This window comes from Meriones unguiculatus, chromosome 4, assembly GCF_030254825.1.
Source record: "Meriones unguiculatus strain TT.TT164.6M chromosome 4, Bangor_MerUng_6.1, whole genome shotgun sequence".
Classification (NCBI taxonomy): Eukaryota; Metazoa; Chordata; class Mammalia; order Rodentia; family Muridae; genus Meriones; species Meriones unguiculatus.
The window spans coordinates 60,606,381-60,630,624 of record NC_083352.1 but is presented as its reverse complement, the minus strand read 5'-3'; the positions used below and the strand labels follow the sequence as shown (position 1 = coordinate 60,630,624).

Here is a 24,244-nt window from a genome sequence, read left to right as displayed (position 1 = left end):
AAAAACCTACATCCTTTTAACATACAATTATACAGAATAAACATTATTATTCCAAAAGAGAGGAATTTGGGCATACTAAGGAATGATCAGACCAAAACAATACCAAAATCCAGCAAGGAAACCATCAAATCCTGAAGCTCCCTGCCTGGCATCTGGAACTCACGTAGAATCATCTGGGCTCCCCAGGGCTTGAAAGTCTCCACTCTTCCAGCTCTGCTGTCTGCAGCACAGCCATTTTGCAACTGGCTTTGCTCCATGCTTGCAGTTTTCCTCAACAGACATTCCCCAATCCTGGCATCCCAGCACCCTGGGGCCTTCATTACAACTTTTGCTTCACCTTCACAGTTTCATGCAATGGCCTCTTAGATTCCTTGTAGGGAATCTAATCCTGGTATATATTGTTTGGCCTTGGTGGCTTTCTTGAGTGTTTTATTTTATTGAAAATAGATTTTCTTTACACTATTTTATGATTATGGTTTTTCCCACCTGTTCTTCCCAGTTTCTCTCCACCAACCCTCCCATTCTGCTCCACACCCTTTCTGTCTCTTCTCAGGAAAACAAAACAAAACAAAACAAAAAAAAACAAAACAAAACAGGCATCTAATGAATAACAATGAAATAAACTACAATAAGATAAGTAAAAAACAAATAAATCATAACAGGACAAAACAACCAAACAAGAAAAAGAGACAAAGAAAAAGTACAAGAAGTACATATAGACACAGAGACACATACACAGCACACCTAGGAATCCCATAAAAAAATAGTGCCTTCAATCTTGCATCATTTACATCTGTAGAACCATCACTATATGGACAACATAACTAAATTCTCCTGGCAGTGTTGGGTGCACCTGGTCCTCTTGGACCACACTTATATGAGCTTCCATTGCTTGACCCTAGGGGAAATACTTCCATAGGCAGCTACTTTCTAGAAGCAGGGAAACCTCAGTGGCATCTCATTTCAGCTTTCCTCTTTAAAATGGGTTTACATTCTCACAAGCAAAGGGTCTCGGTTTAGCCAGGCTGGAGCAATGTGATTTTTAAAGGAAGAAACCTAACCCAGGCACAGTGTGTTTGAGTTGTGAGGAAGTGGATTGGATTTGGTAAGGAGGTCTAGCATAAAAAGTGAGTTTAAAGATGCCTGGAGCATTTCTAGTGGAGGATGACTGTGAGAAGATGGTGCCATCAGGAAGTTTCACCAGGAGGAATGGGCTTGGGGCAGGATGATGAAGGGCTGGGATCTTGACAGGAGATGTAGCTAGATATTCAAGTTATGGATATCTTATCTAAAGAGTGACACACTAAACTGAAGACAAGTCAGAACTTGGGACTTTCATTTTGAAACACACCTGCCTCAAAGCCGCTGTTTAAGATGTGCAAGAGGGTACAGGTCAGGTAGAGGTGAGTAAAAGGATTTATGTACATGGTCATCTGGAATTCTTTGTGAAAGTTTCACTGGCCATTATAAAACTAAAGTCACTGTCACTGTCAGTGTCACTGTCAACATTAAAGCAAACTAGATTACCTATTCTGTTTGGCTCATGACAATATTAAAAATAACAACATTTCTAAGCCTACATCCTTAATTTTGTACCAAATAACCATTCAAAATTACGTACCACCTTCACAAGATGATATTAACCTTAGTAATTTTAGAGTTCAGTGACATTTTTAGAAATAAAACTCTTTCCAATGCAAATGCAAAGAAAACTTGAGGCTGGAAATTTAATTCTGTAAAAATTTAGGTGGATCTTCTCCAAAAATATTACTTAGTGAGAAGAAAAACAAATCAAGATATTTATCCCGACAGAAGTCATGTCTCATTACTTAGTCAAGCACAGCTTTTACATGGTCATGCTTATCTGCAAGGCACTGGGGAGAAGTAGGAATAAGTATAGTGAAGGGTGTTTCTGCAACCTTGTTCCTAACCTAAACCTACCCTAACCCCAACCTAACCCTACCCTAACCCTACTCTAATGCTAACCCTAACCCTTGTTCCTAGCCTAACCCACACCCTACCCCAACCCTACCCTAACCCTATCCCTAACCGCATGTGACATCCCACCATGTGCTCCACACATATTTGTCCTGTCAAGGAATATTAAACCTTAGTGATGTCAACATTTCAGCATGGATAATTTATGGTGGGATCCCAAAGCATGGTGGGATCTTTTACATCACCCCTCTGTATGTCAGCCACACTCCCTTCTCTCCATGATTGTAATAAATGAAAATCTGTGAATACATTTCTAATATCCTCTTGGAGAGTAAATTGACCTCATTTTGAGAGCAGTAGCCCAAAAGATGACAAATACTGTGAGCTGCTACAGAGTCTGAAGAAAGGAGCTGGAGGGATGACATTGGCTAATGTCACGGAGAAGACTCTCATCTCTCCAAGAAAGATGGAGATCAAAACACCTAACTGGGAAGGCAAGCTGAAGGAAGTTGGTTGGGGAGGACAAAACTGTCACCGTCCATTTTGTCAAGACTGTGTTTGATGTTGGGTTGTTACTAATTCCAGAGTTACAGCTAAATTTGAGTGGTGTGTCAAGTGGCATATTTGTAGATTAAGCTGACTTGGGTGTGTGTGGATATTCTGGGCTTCCTATGTAAAACCTAAGCGTCCTGTGGCTGGACTGATGGGGATTTCTGGCTTATTTGGGTGGCCATTTCACCCAGTATGAGAGGCATAGCTCATGAACAGCCGAAAAGGAAAGAAGACCTGGAGTGTGTGGAAACTAGGTCAGGTTTACACCATTGCGATCCTCTTCCTAGTGTAGCCTTAACAAGGCGCTTGCCTTCACACTGTTTCTCTTTCCATTTCCTAGTCTGCAACATTTCGTGGGTTACAGTAGCATCTACTTCATAGCTTTTTTTTTTTTTTTTCTCATTTAATATTCTGTGAGCCAGGGCTCCTAAGCCATCCTTATGTTTCTATGTTTTCTGTGTGTGTGTGGGCGGGGGGGGGAGGTTAAGTGAATTAATATATGTAAGAAAGTTACAATAATATTGAGACTCAAAAAACTAGTATGTCTTGCACAAGGTCACATACCTGGAATCTCCACGATTCAGCGCTATTCTGTGTAATGGAATTATTTCTGTATTTCTTAAACTCATGTTTATAACTCAGACCACAGCTTAATAAGACACATTTGGTTCTGGAAGCAGGTGATAGGTAGCGTTTACAGGAGTTTGAGGTGCACATTGAGAAAGAGCCTACTGCCATGAAGACTGCTGTCAGAAATGGGGACAAACAAGGTGGTTCTGCTGAAGTCCCGAGACAAGGCAGGGAAGTAATCCTCGCACAAAGTAAGAAGGGACTGCCCTGAATTCTACTCTAGTGATTCCTGGAAGGGAGACGCTGTGAATTGTAAGCTGGGATAGTCACTGGATGTCTGAAGCTATGTGTGGAGAGTAAGACTGGTGGTTTCCTGTTTTCAGTAAAATTTGAGAAGACAAGGCAAACTGAGAAAGGCATTGTTACCTGAAATGAAGCCAAGGCAGGAACATTTAGAAGGCTCTCAGCTTGTCCGTGCTGGGAATGATGAGAAAGTGTGTTCTGTGGAGAATAAATGTGTGTCTGAATAATGACAGGGATAAAGAAATGAGGAGTATATCTTATAGATAGCATCAGCCACCTCAGCAGAATTACTGCCATCCCAGACTCATAAGTGAAAGATAAAATGAAGTGACATAAGTTTGTTTGACGTCTGAGATTTCTACATGACAGATAAAATCGCATGACTACAGAATGTTTTTTTCCCACAAGTATTCTAAATTTATTATTATTTCTTTATTTTATTGTTTGTGATTGTATTTTAATTACACCATTTCTCCTTTCCCTCTCTCCGTTGAATAATCACAAATAATCCCTTCTAGTCCCCTTCAGACTTATGGCCTCTTTTTAAATCATTTATTATTGCATGCACTTAGGTATTTGTATATACATTCCCAAACATAGCTGATTAAGTCCATATAATGCTACTTGAATGTATGTTTTCAGGACTGAATGTTATAAACAATTGGTGTGCTTGTACTCTGTCATCTTTTAAATCGAAGGAAGTTGGCCCCGAAAGTTATTCAGAGACTGACACAGTTACCACTGGAACTCACAATTCCATGCTTATTTGACTAAAGCCAGCTAGGAGCCTTGTGACTAGCAGCGCATCGTAACCAAAGCCTCCTTTGTATTTTAGAATGAATATATTTTAATTCTGTGTTGATAAAGCCTGGAGTCAAAGTAAAATGCTGAAAGCACTTGGAATGTTGCCAGTGAAAGGACTGAGTGAAAACTATCAGCTTTCCATTGGTTTGCCACATCGCTGCTGAGTGACTGGACGCTCCTTTTCAGCTCCGTCAACGTGGAGAAGCCCTCATGTACACAACGAAAAAGCCTGCTTAGAGGTCTCACTGGATGTCTCCTTATCTGTCTAAACTGAACATATGTTGATTTTTTAGCTGAATTTAAAAGTCTTAAGATCTTCTGTAAATCCACAGAAATTACAGGAAAAATAATTTTAGAAGGTAACCCAACTTTCACCTATTTATTTTCAAAAGGTATTTTTGTGGACCATAAATTATGAGGGTTGCCTCAGCGTTCTAAGAGAGATGGCAAAGCAGCAATTGGGCTCTCTGAGTTACACAGGGAACTGTACAGACTGGATAATGATGGAAGAGGATAGAATATCATGAGTGCTATTCTAGGAGGTCTGAGGAGCCACCAAGAGTAAGTACAGAAAAGGAAATCAACCAGATAATTAAACCCATGGCTATATGAAGGAGTAATAAAGCACATTTTATCATCTCTATTACTATTACTATGTATTCCAAACACATTGACACTCCCTATGTAGTGTTTGAGTCTTGTGTTGCTTTCTTTCCTTATTATAGTGACCAGATATCCACTGAGTGTTGGAAGGACCCTGCTCTTTGAGGTTGCAGTCTTCCCAGTCCAGAATGCCATTCTGAGCTCTACATTAAGGTACAGGACTCCCTCTCCCCAGCAGGGCCTCCTATTCTCTGCCTGACTTCATCTGGAGAGTGACTTTAGACAATAATGCCCTTAACTACATTTGATACATGGCCCTTGACACAGCTCCCTGCTAGCTCTCTTCTCCCTGTGCCTATAGGATAATTAGGTACTATGTTCCTGTTCATATGATAGAAGCATGCTGTTTAATGCAAATTAAGCATCCTCAAAGTGCCTGGTTTTAATAAATTATGTACAGCTATCCTTGAAGCTCCCCACCCACTCTGAAAGAGGTATATGGCCTTTGTTCTATTGAATTAAAGTTAAACTAGCTCCCTGTAGTGATTCCTGGCATGCTTGATCTCCATCATGCTCACCAGCCTTCCAAGTTCTGTGGCTGGCCTTCTGCTCTTCCTGCCTTCATGGGGTGATGGCCAACAGCTCCCCAGGAAGGAGGAGAAGCCCAACTAAGAATAAACCTAAGAGTTTATTTCCCTTACACTGTGAAGGGATCTGGTCCACCATGTCAGCAGGAGCTTGAGACTCACACTGTGTCTGAAGCTAGGAGACAGAGACAGAACTATCAGCGCTTGGTTCTCTTTCTCCTTTTTATTCCAGGACCTCAGTTCATGGGATGTTTCTGCCCACAGTCAAACTGATTCTTTTTCTCCTATGTAAGCTGTCCAAGGAACCCTCACAGACACACTGAGAGATGTTTCCTAGGTGATTTTAAATTCAGTCAAGTCAACAATGAAAATTAACCATATATACCTGGTCTTTCTGGATAAAAATATTAAACAAGATTTACCTTACTTTTTTTTCATTGTGTGTGAGAGAGAGAGAGAAAAGGGGAGGGAAGGAGAAGGAGAGGAAGAAGAGGAGGAAGAGAGGGAGAAGGAGAAGGAGGGAGAGACAGAGAGACAGAGAGACACACAGAATGCATGCACACACAGAGGCCGGAAAAGGGCTTGGATTCTCTGAAGCTGTAATTACAGGTGGTTGTGAGCTGCCCAGCATGGGTGTTTGGAATTGAACTCTGGTCCTAACCACTGATCTATTTTTTTCTCATCTACTTGTTTCTTTTTAAATGTCAGTGTTATTTGGAAATACTGATGCAGAAAAATTAATGTAGAGTGTGTCACCAGAAAGATAGATGCATTACTGTATTTAGACCACCTGTGATCAAGAAATTGGTTATATTCACTTTTTCTGAGCTTCTCTGAATAGATTACCGAGTCCCCAGATAAATCCCATGCCATATCAGTTGCTGTAGATTCTAGAAAGAAAATAGTAATAGAAAAACAGAAGTGCACATATATGGATATAACTAAAACAAGGAAAGAATATTGTAAGATTAAAATTAGATGGTCAGGTATAACATTCAAAAATAACATGTCAAAAAAGACAACCAATGCAGGAATGAAAGCAAGATACATCACCAGGTCTTTGTAGGCACTTTGTAGTAGAACAGATAAAATGGGCTCAGTTTACAGAGAGTCTAAAATGAGCATGATGAAATTCTAGATTTTATGAAGGATTTAAAATCAGAAAATGAGGTAAGGGCATAAAAACTGCATATACAAAAATAATGATCAGCTAAAATCTCTACAGACAGAGCAAAATATATCAGTTCATACGGATGACAAGTTCACACCCACACCTAAAGCTCAGGGAACACTGTAGAAGAGGGGGCTAGAGAGATTGTAAGAGGCAGAGGACCAGGGACTCTGCTATGGGTCCTAGTATCACATGAAGCTACACCAGTAAAGTCTCAGCAACATGACCTCTCTAATGTGAACTGAACAAAGATGACGTCATTGGACATAGCAAACAGCATCAACCCGACACAAGAACTAGAGGCAACTGAGCAAAGCTGGGAAAAGCAGAGGAGCTCCTCTCCAGGGAATAGCACACTCTGTGGTTGTCCAGTGACAAATGGTCGACTCCGAAAACATAAATACAAATAACATTATATAGATTACATATATATGACTTTTCAAATAGAACCTGTTGTATATATGTTAGAAATATATATATACATATATATATATGCATAGAGTAACACTTGGTGAAAAAAGAGATCATGGATTTGAAGGAGAGTAGAGGTGGGGATGGGCTTTAGGAGGGATTAGAGGGAGGAAAGGAAAGGGAGAATGTTGTAATTATAATAACGCCTCAAAAGCAAGCAAGCAAACAACAAAAATGAGCTTGGTATTCACAGTAAAGGCTAACAAGGATGGCATGCCATTGCAAAGCTAGCTACAGGCAAACCACCACAGAAAGCACCAGAGACCATTCTCATGGAGCTTCTGAACAGCAGCACTTACAAATGGGAGTGGAAATGTGTGAGAACAAGGAAGGAAACTCACAAATCAAATCTGATAAATGAAAGAGACAAGATTCTGGGCAAGTTTGATTCTTTGTGTTTGACATTGGAATCTATTCTAGTTAAATTATAGAAATCCAAAATTAAAGAGAGTTATTTAAGCAGCTGGCAGAAGAAAAAAATTACTTGGTACAAAGAAAATATCCATCTGGCAACAAAATATTCCACAGAAAGATCCAAAGGTGAAGTAAGGGAACCGTGCCTCTGAGGTACTGGAGGAAAGTGCCACATTAGAGTCCTATTCTGCTACTGCTTCACTGAATGAAGGAAGTGGCATGCATACAAACACAACCTCAAGCATGAACAGACTTGAGAAACATGGCAAATATGGCCTTTCTTCATGATGTTTCCCCTTCATTAGTCAGTGAAGAAATAAGCCAAAAGGAAAACCAAGAAAGGACGAGGTCACAGTGCCCAACTGCAGTGAGCCCTGGCTCCTTTTGTAGAACACAAAGGTCAAAAAGAAGCGATGGGCATTATGGAAATTGAACAAGTATTTATCTTATGTAGCAGGAGAGATTAGAAAATCAGAACAGAAATCTGAAGACTGAAAAATACCAGAGAAGACCTGACCAAAATTGTCAGCACTGGAACTTCCAGAGCTAAGGTTTGGGCCACTCAAACCACTGTAAAGCGCTTAATGCAGGCAGCAGTTCATCAGGTGGGGACATACATGGTTAGACAGGAATGCTATCTGTAAGTCACGTGGATCTGTGGATTTCCCTCATATATGTGACCATTTTTGCCTTATGAGCTTTTATCCAAGGCCTGTGTCCCCCCAGAATTCCCAATGGCCCCCACAGCTTCTCTGCCCTCTTTGCTGAGGCCACTTCCCAAGGGATTTGAGAGCCAACAGAAGGCATACTGCTTTTTCTGTAGATCTCATGGGTACTTGTGCAATGATGATTGGCCTGCCTTCACAGGTGGCAGGCCAATCATCATTGCACAATCACAATCACAGATGCTGTGATTGTCCTTCTGGCCAATTTCCATTATTAATGTATTTTAGAATAGCAAGCTAATATACAGAATTTAAGCCTTTAGGATATCTTCATCTTTCTTGGGTAATAGTAAATCTTTCTATCTCTGTCTCTCTTTGTTTCTCTCTGCCTGTAACATATGCATACATATATATGTATATGTATTACTATTCATTATTTTTTTTTCTTTAAAGTTTATTCAATACAACACAATCTCCATCTTCATTGAGGTGGCTGACCACGGCCACGACCAAAGCCCCCTCTAAACTGGAATTCCGTTGCTGAGCCAGCCCCAGCCTCGGCTTTCTTGTCAGCACCAGGGGGCACAACGCTCCTTCTGTAGGTGTCCCTGTCTGCCTCCCCTCTTGTGAATCTCGCAGGCCTCTCACCCTCCGGACCTTTGGGCCGAGGCCTGCCAGTCTCAGGACGGCTGCGGCGTAGAGTGGCGGGCACGATCTCAGGGGGTAGGTGTAGGTAATCTCAGAGATAATGGATGCCCTCGTTCGTAAGGTACCAGTAGAAATGTCTCCAGGCAAACTGCTCCTTCACGTAGCCCCGGGACTTGAGAGACTGCATGGCCTTCATTACATGAAGGTTGGGCACATTCTTGTCTGCCAGCTCCGGGTGTTTGGGCATATGGACATCTTTCTTAGCAACCATCACTCCCTCCTTGAAAAGGAGTTCATAGATGGCGATCCGGTTCTTCTTGGGCATCAACATCGCGGCGGCTGCAAGGACCGAGGCGGAGGCTGGAAAGGAAGGGGCATGCGCGGCGCAGGGTCTCTTCCGGTCTGCCTATTCATTACTTTTATTTGCTAAAAAACCCAAAAACTTAATTTTTCCCCCAAATGGAGTTGTGAGCAGGCATGCAATATAGAATTAAAGATAGATTGAGCCAAAGAAAAAAAATATCTATGTTATACCTGAAGACCACAAGCCATCCAAGTCCAAACAGGAAGGACAGAACTGGAATCTTCTATGCCAACTACATGTATTTCTGTTCTTACTAAATAGAATGGTAAGGAGAGCTAATGGTTTATGTGTATTTTCCATCCTTCCTCAGTTGTTTCTTTGCTCTTTCACACACTGAAGCACATAGCCTCCCACTATATTGACATTATAGATCTATGCCCTACCAACCCAGCCCTTGACCATCTAGAAGAAAAGGACTTGTGGGGCTGGTCATCTCCCAAGATCAGCAATCATTACAGACTGCAGGAGAACTGCACTTCAGCACTGGTTCCCAGTGGCGCTCTTCCATAACCAAGGATCACCATAAGGTTTTTGCAGATGGCAGAAAAGCAACTCTAAAGCAAAATGGCAGCCACAGTTGAAGAAAATAAATCCCAGCACAGAGAGTTGACAGAGAAAATTAAAAGGTTTCCTAAGAGGATAGAGTGTTTTCAGCTGCTCAGAATCTGAAGAAATACAAGGAGGGGTTAAAGAATAGTTTCAGAGATGAGCTATGCAATGCCCTCTCCTGGGCATCCTGCCCAGAGCAGACCCTACACTGCATCCATAGTATCCCTCGGCTTCGTGTGTGTTTTTGTTGTTGCTGGTTTTTTTTTATTTTGTTTTTTATTATTTTATTTATTTATTTATTTATTTATTTATTTATTTTGCACCTCACTCTGCTGAGTTTGTGATTATTTTTCAACGCTGAAAAGTAATCCTCTAATCTCAGTGTCATTGACAGATACATTCACCACTAAGATTTCTTACAACTTGATCAACTTTCCCCAGGCATACCTTTACACCCTACAATAAAACATTCCACTAGACACATATACAGGACCATTAGGAGATTCTTAACTAGTACTAGAAGGGTAGAGTTTGCTATCTATTTGTCCTCTCTGGATTAGCTGTGTTCTTTCAATACATACTTTGTTGCGAACAAATGATAGTGAACATTGCCAATAAAATTGCCGTTCATTGCACCCCTCCCCAGGTTTAAGGTAAATCTCTATTGCTAACACACCATGCACTTCAGACACATGGCCCAGAGATCCCTGATTTGGAACTGGCCTGAATGCCTCCTTCCTGAGAAACAGCGTTCATGGTCCCAGAAGGTAGCACGAAGCTTCCAAAGGTGGGAGCAACCAACAGTCCTATGATGCCTATGATCCACATCAATGACCAGCATGGCATGATAACCCTAAGGGCATACATAGTAGTTGCATGCATACCTTGGTGGTAGCAACAGCTCTCTAACTGGATTTAAGGCCCATTCATGAGGGAGGAAATCATGCCTGGTAATGGAAACAGCCAACTACCCAGGGCTAGTGAAGTCATGGAGGACAACCTACAGCCAGGACTTTACTAAACCAGCATAATCCCAAACTACATTCTAACTATTTGTCCTTATTCCCGCAAATAAGTATAGTCCTGACTCTGCATCAAGGAAACTTCTCTTAGCAGCAGAGACCATTACAGTAAACCACAACCAATCAAAATGCAGAACCATGAATCCCAGTTCTAATAAATACATCAAACTCCATGGTTGAGTTCCATTTTACAGATGAGTAAAAAGGAGTTTAGAGGAGCTGAGAGACTTGCTCAAGAGCTCATGGATAGACAGAATGCACTATGGATGGTACTGTTACTCGACAGCTTGAAACAAGCCTGTCAGATTGACCAGTGTAAATGCCACAAAGCATTTAAACCAGTAGTTTCTAAGCATGTGTCACTGAAACATTTTGATCAAATGAATTTGAAGTTCAGGAACTATCACTTACCTGATTGCCCTTTAAGATAGGAAGAAACCCCACTTTAAAGGCACAGCGAGTCAGTCACGGAGCTTCACCTGCAGCCAAGAGGCAGGTCAAGTGCTGGCCCACCTCTACAAGTCTGCAGAAGTGCTCTAACTAGCCGTGGACCTTCCCATGGACTTTAATTCACTGAATGTGAAGCTTTTTTGAAGATGGTAGCTGTTTGAGCCATCGGCTACTCAGTAGCTTTCTCCTCAAGTACTTCACCGAAAAGAAGACGAGTTGACATCTGATAGTTCTCATGTTTCAGGCTGTGGAGAATATGTCTTTTGTATGTCATATTTTTTGAAGTGTGTTGGAGCCTATGTCTGTCTGAATGGGTCCAGCATCCCAGGGGAGGCAGAATGGAAAGATGGAGGCTTTGGGACACACCCCTCACTTATGCTAACTTTTATTTAGGTGCATAAAATAATCTCTCTTACCCGGGCACGGCAGCACAGGGCTGTAGTTTCAGCAGTTGGTGAGGCAGAGGTATGTGGATCTCTGTCAGTTCCAGGCCAGCTTGATCTACAAAGCGAGTCCAGGACAGCTAGAGCTAACAGAGAGAAACCCTGTCTTGAAAAACCTAAACAAACAAATAAATAAATAAATCTCCCTTTCCATTTTTCTTTCTTTTGTTACTAAACTCAGGTTTGGAAGACTTACAGAAAGATTAATTAACCAGAGAGATATATGAGTGTTGAGAAAGAGAATGTGAGCTTGGCTGAGGATGGGAGAGACATGGAAGAAGGAGATAAATATCTCAGTACTGACTCTCACTTCTGTGGGGAAGTGTGGACATGAAGACTGGTAGCCTGGTAGCCTACAGGAGAGCATCAGCGTTTTTCTAGAAACCTGAGCGTGAGAATCTGGTCTGCTCAACACCAGGAACGGTACACGTGTCATGACACAGGAGTTTCTTGTCTTGAGAACAGAGCATTTTACTTTCTAGTCAGGCGTGTGATCAGCTACTGGTTCCTGGAATAATCAGTAATAAAGTCAGCTCAGAATGAAAAAAAAAAATGATCATAGGATTGCAGGGCGACAGCCAGGTTCTTAGTGTGAGAATGAGAACAGAATAAAATCAGATGGAGTCACTGATAACAGCCCACAACTGAGCTGTCACCTCACCCTCACTCTATTTACCTCTCTGCCTAAAGGCAATTTGTAATGATTGAAATGGGTACGTGTGTGAGCAGAGCAGGGCATACTGCTCTGCTCAGCCTGTGATTCTGGTTTAATGACGTTGTGCTCTAACTCTTGGTCTTTATAGATGCTTCCCTCTATGCTCTGCTTTTACAAAGGTTGTCTTCAGAATGCAGTCGACGCCTTGCGCCAACCCTCTGGCACCCTCTAGGCCAACTCTCTGCTGTGTAGCTGGGACTCTCTAGTGGGTCTCAACCTGCCTAATGCTGGGGCTCTTTAATACAGTTTCTCATGTTGTGGTGACCCCCAACCAGAACATTATTGTTGTTGCCACCTCATTACTATAATTTTGCTACTGCTATGAATCAGGGTGTAAATGTTTTGGGAGATAGAGGTTTGCCAAAGGGATTGAGAACCACAGCTCTCCATGAAGGTCTACATTGCCATATGCTTGAAGAGGGTAGGTAAACTTTCAAATTATGCTTCCTGGGTCAGCACCTCAGCCACAGATGAGATGTTTTACCTGTTCCAGTTGGGCTGCTCAAGGCTGCCCAGCGTCGACTCCCAGTGTTGTTCAGACTTATTATACTTCTTTTGTTCACAGGTAACTTGCCAATCACACACCTTCATAAATCCTGAGACTGTCTTTAATCCTTTAGTTCTTTGTACTCAGAGCAGGTGTCATATAGAATTACTTCTCCCCACACACCAGTAATCACAAATGTTATGTAAATACACCAAATAACCTACACCACAACATAACATATTCCCTGAGGAATATTTTATTGTCCTAGAGTCTGCTATCCCTGCTGCCATCAGCCATTCATCCATAGATCAAACAACAAAGTTTCCGTCTTATTACTGAGGGATCAAAGCCATACACTTTTCCCGCACGACACATCGTAGTCCTAGCATTTGAACTGACATATACACACACAAACAAAATCACACTTTGATAACAGAATATCTAAAAAAGTATAAGGATTTAAAAGAAAGAAAATAAAAATGGTGGGAGGTTGTAAATCTACTGTTTTTCATGTATAGGTAAAGTGACTTTAGTTTTGTGCAGGGTGATAAGTATGGATCTATTTGCATTTTTCTACATGTAGACATCCAGTTAGACCAGCACCATTTGTTAAAGATGCTATCTTTTTTTCATTGTATGGTTTTTGACTCCTTTGTCAAAAATCAAGTGTCTGTAACTATGTGGGTATATTTCTGGGTCTTCAGTTCAATTCCATTGAATTCCACCGGTCTGGTGTGACTTGGCAAAATGACACATAAAATGCATCGTGAGCCACTTGATGAGACGATTAGATCAAAGTTGATAAAGTTCCGGATTTGTACACGACAGGAGGATATTCAGGTTTGGATGTGCGACAGACATTTTTAAGTTACATATCACAGGTTGGGGATAGGATTAACGCTTGGGACATACCTTGATTTCACCTCGTTTAAAGGCTTTATTTGTGGGAGAGAACAGCCTGGTGAGATTCTAGGTTAGGGAGTGAGGGAAGAGATTTCTGCAAACAGCCATCTGGTGTGATTTCTGGGTGCTTGACCCGACAACATGAAACCAAGGACACACAATCTGTTGGTGTTGCTGTGGACATTAAAACAAACAAGTTTATTTTTATTTTTTTGGTTCACAGTGATGTCAAAAGGAGCAATAACATCACTTGACTCTGCATTTTTATGTTGTACCAAACAACCAGGCAAAGTTAGCTGCTGTGTCTCAAGACAACAGTTAGTAATTATAGTGTCCAGTGATATTTTTAGAGATAACAAACATTCTCACACAGAGAAGGCAAACCCATATAATTTCTGAAATTTGGATTCTGTAAGATGTCTGATGGACTTTCTCCAAAACACTGCTTACCCAGAAGCAAAGCAAACCAGTGCTCACATACAAACGAAAGAGCCCGGCTCATTCCTCGGGCAGGCACGACTTGACATGTGGGTAAGGTCATCTGCAAAGCTCTGAGAAGTAGAAAACTGTATGGTCTATGAAGCCCTCCCTCCTCCTCCTTCCCCATTGCCTGCTTTCTGATATTCTACTCTGTGTTCAGGATATGTGCTCCTTCCCAGAAGTTTCCAAATTGGCAGCATTAGCATTTGAGGTTGCACTAGGCACTGTGAGAGGCCACCTTGTGGATTACAGACCACTTTGCTCTATTCCCAACCTCTGTCTTCCAAGTGACAGTAACACTGGTTTTTGTTTTTTCCTTCCTCCACTCTAACAACTAAAAATACCTGTATACACTGTCAAATGTCCCACCAGAGATTAAATTTTCCCCCATTAAGGAATGGCTGCCTTAAAGACGAATGCCCCTGAGGGCTGCTTCCAGTTTCTGTGCAGAACAGAGCAGAGGAAACCTACACGGCCAAAGCCCTGGGGCCTCTGGAAGTGTTTACATAGTAACATGGTCAGGAAGGTAAGAACAGAAAAAGTCAGACTGGCTGTGGAGAATAAGGAAGGGGACATGACCTATCTCACTGTGTGTGTGTGTGTGTGTGTGTGTGTGTGTGTGTGTGTGTGTGTACGTGTGTGTGTTTGGGACATTACCCATTGTATGGAGATGTGGCTCATAAGTGCTTGGTACTTCCTGTGTTGTTTTTGTAGACACTTCATTCCTGTGTATGGCAGATGTTATCAACTGACTTTATACAACCTTAGTTTCCCCTGGGGTGGGACTGCTGAGGATCTCTTGCCTTCCTTACATGTCTCCTTCACTGTGACTTGAGGAGTATACTTCATGAAGGAAGAACTCTGGGCGGTGAACTTGGCAAATTCTTGGAGGAGAGTTGAAGCTAAGAGTTGAGGTTTTTTTTTTTTTTTTTTTTTTTTTTTCCTTTGTACTTAGAAACACATGAGAGTTCAGAGGTAATTTGAAGAAGGTACTTTGAGGTGAAAAGGAACCGTAATGCGAGGAATTGGAAATTCTTTGACTGTCCACACTGAAAAAGATGAGGAGGTATGTTCTGGAGGGAACACAAAGGATGTGCCCAGATAACGATGTTCTAAAGAAATAGCTAACAGTGAGGCTATTTTTTTTTTCTGGTGGCCTAGAGGTTAGAGATGTGATGATTATTGATGGCAAAGGACAGAGAATAAAGAAAAGAGGCTCATTCATTCTTGAAGCCTAAAACCCAGTTGAATTTCCTTTGGCTTTGAATTTGCTTTGGGCTTTATTCTTTCTGATTCTCCTTTTTAAAAATGAGAGTGTCTACATTTTCACCCTGTGTGTAGGAAGTAGACAATGTATTTGATTTTATGGGCTTATGACTGAAGGTGAATTTTGTGTCAAGTAGAATCATATCTCAATGCTACCCACATTTTAGATGATATTTACATGACACATTGGACTTAGCTTTGACTTGGGCAGGTGCTGAGATTTCTGTGGATGTGAGGACATGGGGAATAGATTTTGTAAACAAGAAGGTAATGGATTTGGGTGGCCAGGTGGCAAAATATTATGACTAGAATGGTGGCCATGCTCAAATACAGGTGGCAAATTCCTAACCCAGCCCACCTTAGAAGTGGTTCTGAGTGTTGACCCTCACATTATCATCTGGGTACCAAGACACTGTTGACATACAACTTATTCACCAAATGAGCCCATCTGTATTTAGTCCTGAAATCTCAGCATACAGAGAAGTTGGGCACAAAAGAAAGAAGCAACACAGAGTTTGCTTTAGAAATGGCAACTATTTCTTCCATCAGTAAGCATTCCAACCCCCTTGATAACAGTGTTCTCCGGCTTCTGCTCACTGTATCATTGATACCCCATGGCATGATTAACCATGGAAAGATTGAAATGAGTCCCAGAATCTAAACTCCAGTTAACAAGAATATGTAATTTTAAAGTCTTTTCTGTAAAAGAAAGACAAAAATCCAAAGATTGGAAAGTGAGCAGTGAGCTTAGCCACTGTTCAGACAAGTGTTCGCGTGGACGAAGAATTTATGGGCAGCTTCCCAGAGGGAAAGTGCTAGGAGCTCTTATGGCTGAGAAGGGGTGCATGGCCTTAGTTGTGAATCAAGTTTTGCCCCTCTCTGTCTAGGTGAGAACAAAGCACTTTGTCAGTCTTCAACGTGTTGGTTAAAGCAAGCTCCCTGTAAAGTTAGTCTATTTTAGAGCTACCTAGAAGGGAGATTAGAGCATTTGTTTTCGGTTTGGGGTGATATTCACACTGTTCTTCAATGTTGGGTGATTACAGCCAGCTTGTATAGATGGTGTTTGTTTCACTGGCAACTATTGCTTTGAATGTAATGCTCATTTTTAAGTCCACTAAGCTGGCAAGTGTGCAGTGAGTGCTCAACTTTCACAGTGTCCTTAAGGCCTGTGGCATGGCTCATGTACTTTTCTACATTTAATACAGAAGGAATCATGTGTGATTTTTAAAAGGATTTAGTAATTTGTGTGTGTGTATGTGTGTGCCATGTGTGTAAGTGCCCACAGCAGCCAGAAGTGGGCATCACAGCTCCTGGAGCTGGTGTTACAGGCAGTTGGCATCTAACTGACATGGGTGCTGGGAACTGAACTCATGTCCTCTGAAAAAACAGGAAGGGCCCTTAAGCTGAGCCATCTCCCCAGCTTTTATTATTCTTTCACTTAGATTAGTATTTAGAAGTTCATCCGTAGTGTAATTAGTATACCACATTCCTTTTGCTGACAAAAAGGCTTTGAAGAATATAATGTCCTTGGTCATATGTAAGGAAGATGTGCTCATTTTTCTATCCTTCAGCCAAGCACACAATAGATGTACTGAGATAAGAGCCAGTCTACAGAACCTCTTCACATAGGAATGCGAGATTAAATAGAAGGAGCGCTCAGCACACCAGGACAGATATGAATTAACACACATATTAAGTGCAATTGGATCACTGAAGAAGGAACTGCTATTTCTGTCTGGGAGACCTGTAAGTGTTTTCATAGAAAATATATATTTCTGTGTAAATATGAAAACACCTTTAAAAGTTTGTTTTTCTGTGTCTGTGCTGTCTTCCTCATGATGTTAGAAAAACAAATCAGAATTGGGAATAAGGAGAGAGTTGGAGTGGGGAGACTTGGGTGGAGGAACTGCAGAGTGGAGATGGCATTCTGGGGAGGTATGAGGAAGGGTATAATGTGGATCTGGGCCAAGTTGGATTTCAGTTTTCAGACAGCTTGGCCCATAGTAATCCTCAGAGCTCAGATGTCACCTTCCCGTAGGAGCAGCCCCAGAAGTGCCAATAAAAATTAATCCTTGTCCTCTGCCCAAGGGGAAATAGGATGTGTGTGACCATGAGCCTCAGAGGTAACACGTTCTGAGCCAGCGGTGCTGGTGGCCTCCCTCTCAGGGTCTTCCCTGGAGATGTCGGGCATGTTCCCTAAACTGTCATCTCTCACAGCACCCAGCCAATCGTGGATTATTGAAATGATGTTAGCAATTAGCATTGTGTTTCTTATACTTCTTCCTCCTTTCTCCATTCCAATCCCTTCCAATACCCCAATACCAGGCAGGGGAGAACGGAGGCTAGTGGGGAGATGAGGCGTAGTTATCCTAGGCTACTTCTTGCTGATTAGGGTCATCGGGTTCTCTAGGGCAAGCTCAATCTTCATTTCAGGATATCTCTGACTTCTCTTCATACTACATCAATGGCAACCAGGAGCAGCAGGGGGAGCATCAGCATTCTTTATTTTTGGAGCCCCTTCTCTCTCTGCACCTGGCATTTATTTCCTCTCCAGAGTCCTCAGGTTTAAACTATCTGCAGCTGGCACCAGGCAAATAGTCTGCTGCTGTGAACAGTCTGAATCAGTCCCATAGCCCACACCTGGGATCAAGACAAAACCATGTTTATATCCACAACACCTTGGAGTCTGTTTGCCTCAGTCAGAACTCTCAGGGGAGGCTGACATAGTTTAACACACGCCCCATGGGCGAGCTGCCTCCTGGAAGCACCCACCAGCCTCCCTCCCTCTTCTTCCTCCACATTAGGTCTCCAGTTCCCAGCAGAGCTGTCATACAGGGCATTATGAGGAGCTCAAGGTAGGCCAACCTTATCCTACATGCTGTGACAACGTCTAACCCCACCCATCACGGTAAAAGCATAAACTGAAGATCTCTGAACACGAAAGCATCTTTATTCATTGGCAAAGTGGAAGTTCAGGATCATTTATGCCTATAAAACCTCCCTCTTTCATAAGTTCTGCCATTCCACGATACAACAAAGAGAAACTGTGGCAGCAGCAATGCAGAATTAATCACCAGGCCCTTCCTGGGCAGGACCATCTGCAGATACAAACGCACTTTGCTGTTGAGAGGCTGGGTTCAGGCAAGAGACTGCTTTATAACTGTTGCCTCTATTGCTAACTTATTTATGCACACTTCTCACTTACTATGCACAACTCATGAGTCAGGTTGTGGCTGCAATGGCTAGGGGCCCCATGTTCCTGACAGGTTGTGGTCTGGTTAAGGCGTGGGCCGACACCTTGGAAATGGACATGCACCTTCAGAACTTACGTGTCCCAATGGATGACAGCTGATTGTGCTGATGGCTCTACAGGGGATTTATCTTTTGAGCTGCTCCCACTGCCCCAGTTGACTGGGAATCTGTGTTAGAACATGCTTCTGACATTGGTCTGAAAGTGAGTCACCTTCTAGTGATTTGGGAGCTAGCTTGAGCGCCATTTAATTACCTTGTGTCGACATTACCTATGCTACCTATGCTACCTACTTATTTTATCTTTTGTTTCACTCCTTGACCAAGAAGTAAGGAAGTCCCTTTCCTAGCAAGGTGTTTCTCCCCAACCCCTGCTGCATCTCATCCCCAGCCTCGTGAGGTGCTGTAGTAGGCCAATGACCCACTGAGACCCCTGGCACCCTCCCCTCTTTTTTGCCCTCCCCTTTGTCATCCAGCTTAATATTTGCTGCCGTAGCCACTTTCAAGCCCTGCTTTTGAATTCCTCTGTGATTAGCTGATATCAGAAAACTATTTTTTTTTTCTTTGCCAACCATATAAAAAGCAATCAGGTTCATTAGATCCTCATTCTCTGCCTTATTCTTCCAATTCTTCTAAAATTACAAATCTGGGGGTTGGGGATACAGTAGGCGTGCTGTGTCTTGAGAGTAATGGATACAGATTGTCCTCTCTGATGAGTGGGACAGTCACATGGAGGAAACTTGGGCATCTGGTCATTTTGGAGTGGAAGGTGACTATAACAACCCTATGCCTATGCATTGTTGAGAAAAAAGAAATTCTCAGATGAAATGTCCACATGCATCTAGAATCTAACTGGTTTAACTAGACTTTTGTTCTAAGTGGCTTGAATGGCTGCTGGGCTGAGATACAGAGTGGGTGGCTTCTGCTTTCTGAAGTGTGCCCACAAGCCTGAGGTGACCCGTCCCTGACTGGCCCTGGCTATGGAAAGTGACCCAGCATGAATACAAGCAGCCCCCTTGCTGACACGCTGAGATGTGTCGGCAGGTTGATGGAGATCAGAAGTCACATCTGCAGCCGAGAGAATAGCAATGAGTACCTGTGTGTGCAAAAATCATGGCTGGCTGAGGAGACACAGCGTGAGAACTTGCTGTTTGCTTCCTTGTTTTTCGTCTTTTAGAAAGGAGACATTTGTTAATGTAGTGTATAAAGGGATGCTGAAGTTGACTTCGCTGTAAATGAAACCGGAGCATTGGACGACGGTGATGCGGGCAAGGAAAAGGTCATTTCTGCTGGTGCCTGTCTGCTCTGCACAACATACTTTTCCTCACGGAAAGTGTTGGACAATGAGCTTTCTAAGTAGCAATTGGAATTCACATCTGACAAGAATGACAGATTCCAAGGGCTGAGGGCTGGCTCACACAGTGAACTGCAAAGAAAGATGTATGTGCTCAGAATGAGAATCCATTCATGCGTCTGGGGCCCAAACTATTAATCAGCAGGACTGCATTTATTAAGTACCTAAGCTTTGTTTTTCCTAAAAGAAACTTGTTCTTTCCAAGCCTTGCAGCATAAACCAAGGCAGCTACACTGGCCACTTTTCTTGTCATTTTCTTAGTATTAGCACCACCCAAGATCACCTGTTCCTGGTTTGCTGAGTATTTGATTTTCAGTATTTTGCTTTTCTTTTCTTTTCTTTCTCCCATGGTAGAAAGCAGAACTACAAGAAAGTACCTGGAGATGTGGTTCAGTTATAGAGTGCTTGCTTAGTGTGCATGAAGCACACTGAGGTTCAATCCTCAGTATTACAAACAAGCAAACAACAAAGACCCCAACAATAGCAATAACAACAAACACTTATGCTATTTGTACAATATTGTTTTGCCTTTTCTGAGTATTGAAAGGGGATTGGCATTGTCAACCACTCCTTTGGGGAACTCCCCTCCCCATCTCAAGGAGGCTTTAGACAAGCTGATGATTGGTTGCATAGAGCACCTAGACTATGGTGTAAAGGTCAGTGAGGATGGAAAGAGGGAAAGTCTGATTCCATTAAGTGCAGATTCCCTTCCTCCAGCAAATATTGCATTCACTTCTCTCTCATGCATCATTCAACAAGCGCATTTTGAACACTGCTATTTGTCCAGCAGCACCAGTCAGAGCTGGATGCATCCATCCATTTACTTAACAAATATTTGCTTAAGGTCTATGAGCTAAAGTGTGAATGAGGCAGAGTCTCTGCTTGATGTGAATCTAGTTGATGCCTTTCTTGAAAAGAGAATTTCTTTCCGTGCTTGCAACCCTTCCAGAGATCTGCAGACTTCAGTCATGTGTGAACAGACTGCACATACTTGTAAATCCCCTGGAGAGGGTGGGGTGAGGTAGAAGATTTTGGTTTCTTTGGAAACTCAGTTATGTTGTGTGAACTTGTTTTTTTGTTTTGGTTCCAAGTGTGGGATGTGGGAGTGTACCTGTAGCCCTCCTCCCCCTCGTGGACAGGTGCGTGATATCTGTCAGGTAGAACTTTTCTTGTGTGAGGGGTGGGGTTTTCGCTAACTAGAAAACATCCTCGTGTGGGCTCTGGGGAGGGATAAGTAGAAGCCCACAGAGAGTGAGACAATGCTTTTTATATCATTATGCTTTTCCTTTTTAAAAAATTAAGCATGATTTTCTTTTTCCTAAGATTTATTTATTTTATTATGTTCTAGCTTCATATATGCCTACATGCCAGAAGAGGGCACCAGATATTGTTATAGATGGTTGTGAGCCACCATGTAGTTGCTGGGAATTGAACTCAGGACCTCTGGAAGAGCAAACAGTGCTGTTAACCTCTGAGCCATCTCTCCAGCCCCATCATTGTGCTTTTCAATGGTTCACATCACTTTGCTGGTTTTCACAGAGAGAACTGCCCCAGAGAATTCTTTGTGCTGCTTTGCTGCTTTGGTGGTAGATTCGTGACCTTTGGGCAGAGTCTGGCCTTTTTTGCTGAATGGTAACTCCTTCTGCTATTGTTTGCTGTTTGCTGCTGCTGCTGTGGTTTGCTGCCTTGCTGTTTGCCTGAACTGCTAGTATCCTTTGGCAATCCCCAAAGAACCCAATGACCCTAATCAGCAGGAAATAACTAAAAGAGGTCTGCAGACCCTTTCCCTACTAATCTTCTATCTAAGGGGCACAGGAAAGGAGACAGAGGCGTTTAAATAAAGTAGGTGTTTGAAAAAATCAAAGCCTACAGTAGCGTAATTCTGCCCTCCCTGCACCCCTTGTTTTAAAGCTTGTAGGTAGGCATTTTGTCATCTCCACTAGTTTTTGTAGTTAAGATAGCCATTCAGAATCTTCCATGCAGCTCAGAGGTTTAGGTTAGTGTCCAACTAGTTAGTGTTACAGTAAGACAAGTTAAGGGGTTAGACTCTGTGGGAGAAGAAAGAGATCAAAAGCACAGATTCAGCGCCCCATGTTTCTAGCATTACAATGTTTCTTTGTTACCCGCTCCTAGGTCAGCAGTGGGCGCTTTCGCTGCTTGCTGCTATCACATCTTGCCTTGCACATATGTAGAGGTCTTTGTTTTCTGTCACAGAACTTTTAGTAAATACACACAGGAATTCAGATTGGTGGTCTAACAGGGCCAGGCAGTTAGCCCCTCTTGTCAATAACAATAGGCTTACTAAATTCTCTTATTGATTTCTTCTTCCCTGTCTCCAGCCTACCTAGTTTACTAGTATCACTTCCCAAACCACTTGTGTCCAAGTCTCTGTATGTTCATGCCCCCATCCACTGCCCGACCCCCCCATGCTTACTTTCTTGACTGGCATTTCAAATTCCAGTCCCTGCTTTTCGTTTAGGCGGAAGGTAGCTTGGGTTCCAGGCAGTAATGTGAACATTTGTGCAAACCAGAGCCTCGCTCTAACACTGTGCCTGCTCACCTGTATAAACACTTATCCTGTCTGCAATGAAACCCAGTTGTGTGACTGGTATCTGGGATATCTTGGTGTCTCCTTGGTGTGAGGGTGGACTCACCCTTACTCCAGGGGGTATCATTCAACAAATCATTCATTCTATTAGTTCCCATTGAATTGAAACCTCCTAACTAGAAAAGAGTTCTTGCACAAACTTTGCCACTCAGAAAGAATGTGACAGGGTGTGTGAGCTGAATCCTGAAGCCCAGAGAATTAGAATGGCATCCACAGAAACAACTCTTGCAAACTAAGATTCAGTTCTAATCAAGGAATTACCACATGTGCTCAGCTGGACTTCGGAACTATTATGGGCTTGTGGGTTAGTTCTTATATGAGTAAATGTGTATGTGCTGGTCATCTTATGTTTGCTTTATTATTGTATTTTGGGTGTGTGGAGAAAATGTAATCTGTGCCAGACCTCACAAGGTCTGAGGTCAAGAATAATGGCACTTAGGGTTTGGACTCATGCTACCACACTGAGGAAGTCTCCTTTCCTGGACTTAGCAACAGGACACTGGCCTTCCAACTTGAGTCTCCAGCCAAAATGCAGCAGAAGGGATATTTCAGAGTTCGGAATGAACAAAGAATATGTTGCGTACAAAAAGAATGTAAAATTTTTTTCTGAGTAGATGATTACGTCAGGTTATCCCAAAGATGATCTTAAAAATCTAGAATCTAGAACTTTCTACTTGAACATCAAGAATGACAACCAGCTCTCCCCTTGTATCTGGAACAGCATGTAGCTGCTAAGTCAAGAAGAATGTAGCAAAGACAATGCCTTGTGACTTTGAATCTAGGTTATAAAACCATCTCCAAACTGCTTCATGAGCAAAGAAAAGGGAAAAAAATCTTATGCTCTTCAAATGTTTTGAATTTGATTCAGTGGTAAATATATACCACTGAAAAATTTTTAATTGCCAACAGATTAAGTCCTTCTATAAAATAAGGAATAAAATGGTTTTCTGGAATGTGAATTTCATGACAACTTAAAACACAAATTATTGCCAGGCAGTGGTGGCATAAGCCCTTAGGGAGGAAGAGGTAGATGGGGCTCTGTGAGTTTGAGGCCAGCCTAGTCTATAGAGTGAGTAGGTTCCAGGATAGGCAAAGCTACACAGAGAAACCCTGTCTCAAACAAACAAACAACCCTCCCCCAAATTATAGATGTTAGTGAGATGGTTCAGTACTGAAGAGTCTGTACTGCCCTTTGAGGCCGCCTGGGTCCAGTTCCCACTACCCATAGGAGGCAGCTCACACCTGGCTGTAACTCCAGGACAAGGGAGTCCTCCCCTGGCCTCCATGAGCACATGAGTCCAAGTGCAAATATCACAAAGAAACGCACACACACATAGTTAAAAATAAAAGAAACCTTTAAAAATTACAGGTTATAAGAAAGATAAAAAAGTAGTAGAAGTGATCGTTTGGGGAAAGAGGAGCCATAGGAGTGGGAAGAAGGACAGAAAAGGCCATGGGGAGTAGACACAATACAGTACATTGTATACATGCATGAAATTGTCAAAAATAAATTTTAAAATGTGATTTATTTTCCACCTTGTAAGACAGAAGCCTCACATATAAAATCTAGAATTGCAGTGCAAGAAAACACAATCGTCAGTGACCATCTGGTGTGAGGGAACCCATAG

General features: G+C 42.3%; 1 pseudogene; it reads right to left on the bottom strand.

Annotated features, from left to right (window-relative positions):
- Nucleotides 1-8,511: 8,511 nt before the first annotated feature.
- Nucleotides 8,512-9,121, bottom strand: LOC110564520 (small ribosomal subunit protein eS10-like; annotated as a pseudogene).
- Between the last annotated feature and the right edge of the window lie 15,123 nt (nucleotides 9,122-24,244).